The following is a 9,579-nucleotide window of genomic DNA, read 5'->3' on the forward strand; positions in this document are numbered from 1 at the left end:
TGGAAAACACCAATTATTGCTCTGCAGAGACCTAGGATGAATTTGGAATGGCATACTACCCATACTACTCTTACTACTTCTGTAATATATGTCTATTGCAGAAATAGTATGAGTAGTATGCAAATCCGAACTCAGACCTAAACTTCAAAAAGGGTGGTCAGTTCACTGATTTTATATGGATTCTGGGCACTTTTTAGCTGGTCAGACCAGCTAGCCTCCCAGCTAAAACAACTGAGCACCAACTTAGTCCGACTGGGAGACCAGCTAAGACCAGCATAACCAGCTAAAAAAAAAGGGCCAAAACAGTCTTAAACCAGCCTGACCTGACCAACTAAAACCAGCCAACCATTTTAGGGGGGTCTTTTCAGCCAGGCAAATTCCTTAGAAACACAGTAAGTACAGTAACTGCTGATCACATTTGACTCTAATTAGTAGATGACTCTAACTAACAGCTGACCCTAATTACTGTTGACTCACTGAAGTCAATGGCACACAATAAAGCAGACAGAAAGAGAGCATCCAAGTGTTTTCAAACTGCTCATGTACACAATTCTGTTACACCAGACTCTCGAGGGAAAAGAACACGAGCAAAATTCCACAGCTAATGAACTTCAACTTGAAAAATGTTTGTGAAAAGTTGCTAAATTCACTTAAATGAAAATTAAGAAAAAGAGACAATTAGCACATTTTCTGAAATTTTTGCACAGTGCAACTTCTCATCTCTTGATAATATTTTTGCTCGTCCTTATTATATAATTGTCTTTTGTTTCTTGTATTTTATTTACACATTTTGTCTTGTGTTGTTGTCACACAATTTTGAATACAGTCAACTAAGAACGAATCTACAGTGAGGAAACATCTTTTTAAAAACCAGTGGCTGAATTTTGCACCTTTAGAATATTCCTTAGTTATTCTGATATTTCATTACACACAGTTGTGAATTTTAGTAATGACTTCTGTGTGCTTGTACTGTATTTAATTAAAATGTATGCAATGATTTAAAAAATCAAGCAAAATATGTTTGATTAAAAAGAACAGAAAAGCTTTTAAAACCCTGAGACTGAATTCACACAGAATGACATTTTGCATGTCCATGAGCTTTTTTTTTTTAATCAACATTAGGATTTTAGGTTAAAATGTATTTGAATGAGTGATGGAAAGTGTATATTTTAGGTTCTGTAACTGGTCAACATTTCTTCTTTTTCTTCTTCTACTTCTTCACATAAATAGTCCTGTAGTGTGACTGATTTTTTTCTTTATTTAGTAAAACCATTTTTACTAAATGGTTTTACTCAATTAATATGTGGTCAAAAAAAGCACAATAATCTTAAAATAATGATTTTAAATATTTTTAGATTGAGTATTCAGACTGCAAAACACTTAGGGGATCCCAGTCCCATATTGAATCACTCAAAAAGCATCCTGTATTCACATAGTGAAAAGTTGGCAACCATAAGCAAACATGAGGTTTGTTGGAGCGCTTTGTTTAGGTGCTCTTAACTGCAACTAATTTATTACATTGAACAAAAGAGCCAGGTTTCCCTGTCAGTTGCAACTTCCATTTCAATTAATATTTTGTGCCATTTTCCCCGGAAGTGACAATTTTGTTCTCTTGAACACATGGGATGGAAACCCATGCTTTATTCACAAAGTTATAATGCAGTATTCAATTTGTTTTTGCATAAATTACATTTGTTGCTGGAAATGTGGAAACAACTGGATGCAAACACAGCTAATGATTCAATGGCAAGATGAACCTTGAAATATTTTGCAAATCTAAAGCTAAATTATCTATAATTATGTCTCTAATTCCAGTGAGCATGGGTAGAGCGGCATATAAACGGCCACGCCACCGCCAGACAAGAGAGAGAGAGTGAGAGAGCGACACGTCTGTCCAGTGTTGGCGTGTTCCCTGAAGTTAAAGAACTATATGTCATCGGGAAGTTTGTTTATTGAGAGTTTTTTTGTTATTTGTTAAGCTACCTCGGTGAGCCCAGAGAAAATCTAAGAAGAGTGTACACAGTGTGATTGCAGAATATAAAGCCTCCTGTTCTACGGCACTCGAACCGGCGTCTCCGGCATGGGAGGCGGGTGCTCTAACAAGGAGGCTAAAGGCTACAGCCTCTAGTGTCAGTCGCTAGTGCACCATTTGAGGTCAGGAGAGTGAGGTTTACACACTGCACAGCTATCTACCAGCTGGCTCCCGTTACACTCACCCCCCTAAACCTCACTCCCATCCGGGTCACGGCACCATTGTGACGCTCCTGTTCTACCCGCTCCGTACGGGACTCGAACCGGCCTCTCCGGCATGGGAGGCGGGTGCTCTAACAAGGAGGCTAAAGGCTACAGCCTCTTGCGTCAGTCGCTAGTACACCTGTTGAGGTCAGGAGAGTGAGGTTTACACAATGCACAGCTATCTACCAGCTGGCTCCCGTTACACTTGCATGTGATTATTTCTTCCTTACTCCTCCTTTCTGTGCTCGAACATTTCCCTGTTCTAAAAATGGTTTTACAAACAATCTACATAGAAATTCTTTCTTTCATCTCTGAAATTTTGACATCATAATGAAGTAACATAGAGGCTGGACAATCAGTTTTGTATGATAAACAATGTCAACTTGGCCACCGCTTGATGTCCATTGTAAAATCTAGGTTCTGAAGCAAAATGAGTTGAGAACCACTGTTGCAGACCTCTACACGTCCTTTCCAAATTGTATCCAGACCTCTAGCATTTGCTGTAATTGGTTGGGTTTGAAATGAGGGATCTGACCCGATGCATTCACACTCAGAGAGAGAGAATCCCACACAGAGAACAGACAGATAAAAGAGTCCAACCCTTCAGGCCTTCATTCATTGAGACACATGGCACATGGAGACTGTCACATATATGTATTTGATAAAGAAAACACACACACACACACACTTGGGCTGCACTGAGGAAGGAGATTAGAAAAGATGCTCTTAAAGGGATCCCAAGGCCCGCAATGATGTTTTTAACCTTGTTTTGGGGAGTGAAGTCTCGGCAGATGACAAACTGGCCTGTGGCATCAACAAGATGAAGTGATACTTACACTGTCATATCAAAAAGAGCAACTCCAGGCCCTGTCAGTCTCAGACAAACAGTCAGAGGGAGAGGAGGAGCAGCTTCATGCCTGAGGACATTTCAAGAACAGAGCCGGTCTTTCTAAGACTTTGTGCTGCCGACTCCTCACCTGCTCGGCTGAGACCACATGGATGGCTGCACCATTGGATGCCCCCAAGGGACATGTTAGCTCTGTGATCTCCACAACTCGGTCACTCAGGGAAAATTTACAAGTCGCTTTGTGGCAGACAACGTCTGGCCCAGCATTGGCATCATGGTGTTAAAAGACACTAGTAGTGACATCTTAGTCTTACGTAGCCAGAATTTTGACTCAGTTTAAAGTCTGGCCCACACTGCAGCTTATTTTATCCAAAAAGTGCCAACTTAGTCAGTAAAAGCAAAGGGGCTATTTGATCGATGTGTAGAGCTACAACGCGTACACAGTACGCTTGATGCAAATTTCAACATCAGCACAGTACGCACGGACTCTGCGCTTCAGCGTGCATCGTATACATGTGTTTCTGCTGTTGACTGTACTAAAAGAGTATCCACATGATAAGATTCGCAGATTGGCGTTCTCAGAAGCGGAGGCAACTGAGGCTTGTACTCCACCACCTGGATTGAGGTGAGTAACCGCACCACCACGAGGACCTACTAAGTAGTGGGAATTGGGCATTTAAAATTGGGAGAAAAAAGAGAGAGTTTTGGCAATAAGCAAGCATATATTTAATAACTACAATACTACTTTCTCACTAGAAATGGAATCAAAAGTTCGAAAAAGTGGAAATAAAACTGTCTATCAACTGCCTCTTTGGCCACCATTAATGGGATGTGTAAACCATTTTGCGAATGAGGCTTCTGGCATTGCAGTACATTTAAATTTATGCATTTGGCAGACGCTTTTATCCAAAGCGACTTGCAGTGCACTTATTACAGGGATAATCCCCCGGAGCAACCTGGAGTTAAGTGCCTTGCTCAAGGACACAATGGTGGTGGCTGTGGGGATTGAACCAGCGACCTTCTGCTTACCAGCTCTGTGCTTTAGCCCACTACGCCAACACCAATCTATGAAAATCATTCAACGTAATTTGCACTATGCCTCACAGAAATTCTGTAAAACCATCCAATTGTGAAAGCTCTTGCCATTTAAGTGTGCAATACGTATCAGGCGGCAAGTAAACATTGTGGATGTGCCATCTGACTTGTGACAACAGAAAAATGCTTTCTGCAAATGTACTGGGAAGTAGACTGGCAGAAATACTTCTCTGTTCTCTAGCAGACATAATTCCCTTTCTCAGAATGCCTTTTTATCTTTATTTCAATAAGCTGTTGAGCTTCTGAGAGCGTTTGAGATTTTTGAGGGTGTCGTGGCAGAATTGCAATTGAGTTTAATAAGAACTTGAAACTTTAAGGGTATAGTTCACCTAAAAATAAAAAGTCTTTCATCATTTACTCATTACTTTTTTCTTCATTGGAACACAAAAGGGAATGTTAGTCCAAATATTAGGGACTGAAAGGCCTCAGTCACCATTCACTTTCATTGCATCTTTTTCCCCAAATAATGAAAGTGAATTAGGATTTCAGTCCCAAACATTCTGTCTAGCAAGTAAAATGGGTTTGGAACGACATGAGGATGTGTAAATGATTACTGAATAAAAAATGTTGGGTGAACTATTCCTTTAATGAGGGTTTGCTGTGGTTGTGGGTGTCATATTAAACCTGATGACACCCCTAGAGGAGCTTGCCAAACTGCAAGAGCTTCACCCAAAACCAGCAGTCAGCTGACTAATATGTGTGTCTGAGTGAATTTTCGATAAAGCCATTCCTGGCTGTCTACAAACACTCACATGTTCTGGCCAACATCTGTAGAGCAGAAATGGGTCTTTGGCAGAGATAACAGCACAAGATGATAGACATCAAACCAATTAGAGGATGGATGTAGCCGCCGGGATGCTTTGGATTTTTTAGATGCATTAAAATGAACCATCATTCTTATTACAGTCACAGTAAATATGATACAGAATGACCCAGATTCAACGAAAAACAACACACCCATCATAATGAGAACGACTGAGTGTGTTGTTGTAATTTTTGTTGTTGTTGTAGCTCTGAGAAAAGCACTCAGAAATAGAGAAAAAAATAAATAAGAGATATTGTTAGTTTCTTTACATGGTTTCTGTGAAGTCGAGCCAGGGAAATTATTGGGGAAAATCATGACATTAGTGGTATTGAGACACATCACAGGCTGGACCTGAAATCCATCCCCATGACTTTGGCTTTGCCAGTGCCACGTTCTCAATTGAGCTAAAGGAACACATGTAACGTGTTTGTAAATTCTAATTAGGTCTTGTCAATTGGGACAGTCAAAACACAAAACATAATTTATGAAAGCCAGATTGACACGCAACCCTCAGGACCTCTGCTGTCACATGTACATACAGTGTTCTAGAACTGTACTGGGACGTTGTGTGAAACTCAAAGCATATCCAAACCCTGCTAAGATGGTGTGATAGTTTAAATCAGCCTTCTGGGGACCGAGACGCCCACACTACAGAGTGAGAAAATCAACCCTGACTTTAGTACTGCTTGTGCTGTCACAATTACTGCCAATGGAATTTTCTATAGAAACCAAGACTAATCAACTCTGCCTCTGAATGTCAATTCTTGTGGGGTACAGTATGTTCAGAATACACACTATGTTGAGGACTGTCTGCATTTGTAGAAAATCTAGGGCACGTGCAGACACTTCTAATGATGAAATGTGCATTCTACATACTGTGCTTGGGGCGATCAGCAACACGGATAACCAATGTATACTTAGGCATTTAACTTTTGTAAGTAAATATGGTTAAGCTCTTTTACTAAACACTTCTTTAAAAATGTTTTAACATTTGGACATAGTTATGGTTAAGTACTTCTAATAAAATTTTTATAACAGATACTACATACTATTTTTCCAGTATGTAGTATCTGTAATGAAAATTGAATCTGCAAAACATATGTCTTGTAAAGACACACCATTCGTCCATGCCCATGAGGAGGCCATGACTCTAGTTAAGCCAATTGAGCAATTCTTACCCTTTGACTCATGGGTCTGGGCAATCGCATCAACGATCCAGTGAGAAAGAATTTGCTTAGAGACGGACATTCCTTTCATGCGTCCTCCATAGCACACAAAGAGCTGATCAGACAGTCTCAACGTATGCATGTCACGCCCGCACAGGGCATATAAAATGCAAGGATTGTTCCTCATCCGAATTAAATGGAGGGAAGAAAGCTTGAAGTTGAACCGCCTGCGCTCTGAATAGCCTTTTCTGAGTTTGACAGTGGCTTTTGAAAGACCGGGGCCAAACTCCAGACATGAATTTTCAATTGATGGTGCATTTAAGTCACTGACCCGTTTTACTGAGGCCAGAACCAGCAGTAGTGCAATCTTAATGGAGAGCTTGCGCAGTCCAAAGGCTTTTTCCAGGTGTCGGAAGTCGGCCGTCCATTACAAACCGTGCTCCACCCTGTGTTGGATGCATTTGTGGTCAGCACTTTCTTCTGAAAACTTGACCCAGCATAACACCCAGTTGTTAGAAGGCTGGCGCTGTCCATGGTGCTAGAGCAGCCAGACAGTGGCGAGTTACCGCAATGCACATGGAAATTAAATTACTACAGTGGTAATGTTTTTTTCAGTTTGAACTGAAACAGACACCAAAGAATGGTCTGTACGTGCTCGTTCATGCGGTGCACATGCATGAACTCCTAAAAAAGGAGATTTACTGGCTGGGGAAATGTGTGCTTTTTTCAGCAGTTGAAATTAGACAAGATTTTCCATATGGAAAAACAGCAAGTCTCTGTGTTCGCTCAGTAGTGCCTCTGTTTGGCTAGTAATAACCAATCGCTGAGGTAATTCAAAACACACACACCGTTCATTTTCAATGGGGCGAGTGCCGCATAGATACATTTCATGAACGTGTGGGGAGCCAGAGACAGACTGAAATGAAAATTCTTAAAATAAAGACATTTATGTCCAAGATGATAACTGGATGCTTCATGCTAAATTAAACTGAATATAACGTAGCATACTACGGTGTAAAATGTTTATCATTATACATGCCACCTGTTTCTCTGCATATCTAAGTACCCTACATGTTTTTTTTTTTTAAATGTATCCTTTGTATTATGACCCAGTATCCTTTCTGTCTTTAAAAATAAATTGTATCATTGCATACCGTGTGCTGGTTAAAATACTATTTTTTTTTTTTTTTAACTGGTGTACAGTATGCAGTATACACATCACAGTATGCAGAACTCTGGTATTCAATTCCAAACACTATGGTTAGTCTCTTCTGACTATCCTGTCTCAAACCTGATTTAATTTAATTTCTGTTAGCCGTAGCAGTGTCACAAACTCCAGTAAAGCTAAATCATGTTATTGTGATTTCTTCATAACTCTATAAACACATCGGATAAAATAAACAGTTGTTAAAGAGTGACACATTCAAGCTGTGTCAGGAATAAACTAATGACTCCTTGTTTCCAAATGTGATTTTGCCTCAAGAGAATCTTGATTTGTGTGTGTGTGTGTGTGTGCGTGTGTGCGTGTGTGCGTGTGTGTGTGTGTGCTAGTGATAGTTTTGTATGCCTGAGGGTTTTATGAGTGTGGTTGTTGTTTTGTGTGAACACTAGCAGCTAATAGACAAGTTTAGCGATCCTTAATTAGCCGCTGCATATATTACTGTGGAGTTGTTCCACAGTGTCTGTGTGTCAACAGAGTGTGTAAGAGTATATTGCATAGAATTGGGGTCAATATTCAGTTACATTTAATTAGTAAATATATAGATATTTTGATATTTAAGGAAGAAAATGTGAGTGGTTCTTTCAATGCAAAACTCGATGCAATGATGTGTGTTGTCAGTGGATGTCAGGGCGTTATTATGCAGTTAGTAGAGTGTTATAATCGGTTACTGGGAGGAAAATAATTAGTGGAGAATCCAGTAAAGCCAGGTGTGCGAGTTCTGACACTCGGGAGGTCGTGAGCCCCAGCACACTTTACGAGTCAGTCTACAATTTTACCTTTTACTTAAACTCTGAAATGGATTACAAGAGTGATATGGATATGTACTACAAAAATGGTGCGTCGACCACTGACCAAATTACATTAGATTTAGCATGCCTTAAAGCTGAAGTTTGTACCTTTTTCAGTGTTAAAATACTTAATTTTATTGAAAACTTTAAACACTGTGTCTCTGTGGCGCTATGAAAATTTTTTGTGTTTGTTTTGAACGACCCACTTAGACCTGCCCCAACACTATTACTCAACCAATAGAGTGCAAAAGTCGGGTTCCAGAAGTAAAAATCCCATGCATTTTTTACATGGACGAATTGATTTTTAAAAATAACTTTTAAAGACAGACCTACCGTGAGCTCCGATGTTGTTAGTCCGTGGTATATGCTTCTGTTGAAGCCATCCATCTGCATTATTTCAACTTCATTGTTTAGAAATCGTGTTTTATAGCGGAATTCTTGGTGAACAACAACAGTACCCGTGGTACAGCAGTGAAAGATCCACCAATCAGATAACCGCAGCCAAGAAAGCTCACAAAATTAGACCGGAAGGAATCGCCCACTTCAATGACACACTCTGAATGACGCGAATCGGTCTCTCTGCACTTACAGTATATATATGGTACGAATTGATTTTTAAAAATAACTTTTAAAGACAGACCTACCGTGAGCTCCGAGGTTGTTAGTCCGTGGTATATGCTTCTGTCTAAATATTTCACAATAAACATAAACTACATTGTTTCTATGCTTCTAATCAACAACCTAAAATTTATAGTTTTACATTTGCCCTCGTTTATGTCAGATTTTCAATTATGTTTATGCCTTAAAATAAAGTCTGTAATGTTGAGATTTACCACATTGGTTCTTGCATTACAATTCTGTAATCCAAACCCTTTATAAGTGGGTAGGGTACTGTTGCACTCTATTGTGTGAGTTGGGGGCGGGCCTAACTGACTGTTTGAACAACTGAAGAAGGGGCGTATTCAGAAAGCTGTTTTGAAAACATTGTTTATTTTAGCTATTTCATTCGGTGGCGCTAATGTCGCAGAAATAACACCAGCTTTAACTATTCGTCTTTAACTGATCTTATGACACCATATATTATTTAAAAAATTTGTTTTTATTTGTTATTTTCAAAGAATAATAACTTAAATTTCATCTCGAATTACTTTAGTAAACTTTTAACCTAGTACACAAATTTTATGGACCACTTTAATAAAGATTTGATTGTTTTTTTTATTTTTTATTTTGGAGCATTTCAGCACCAGTCCTTTTCCATTATATGGAAAATAAAGGCCAGGCTCTTCTTCAAAATTCACCTTTTTGTGTAGAAAGAAAGTCATAAATATTCGAAAAACATGAGGGAATTAATGAAGATAGAATTTTCAGTTTTAGGTGAACTGTCCCTTTAAAAGCTCTGAGACTTGCTATGCTCTATTACT

This window comes from Xyrauchen texanus, chromosome 46, assembly GCF_025860055.1.
Source record: "Xyrauchen texanus isolate HMW12.3.18 chromosome 46, RBS_HiC_50CHRs, whole genome shotgun sequence".
NCBI lineage: Eukaryota > Metazoa > Chordata > Actinopteri > Cypriniformes > Catostomidae > Xyrauchen > Xyrauchen texanus.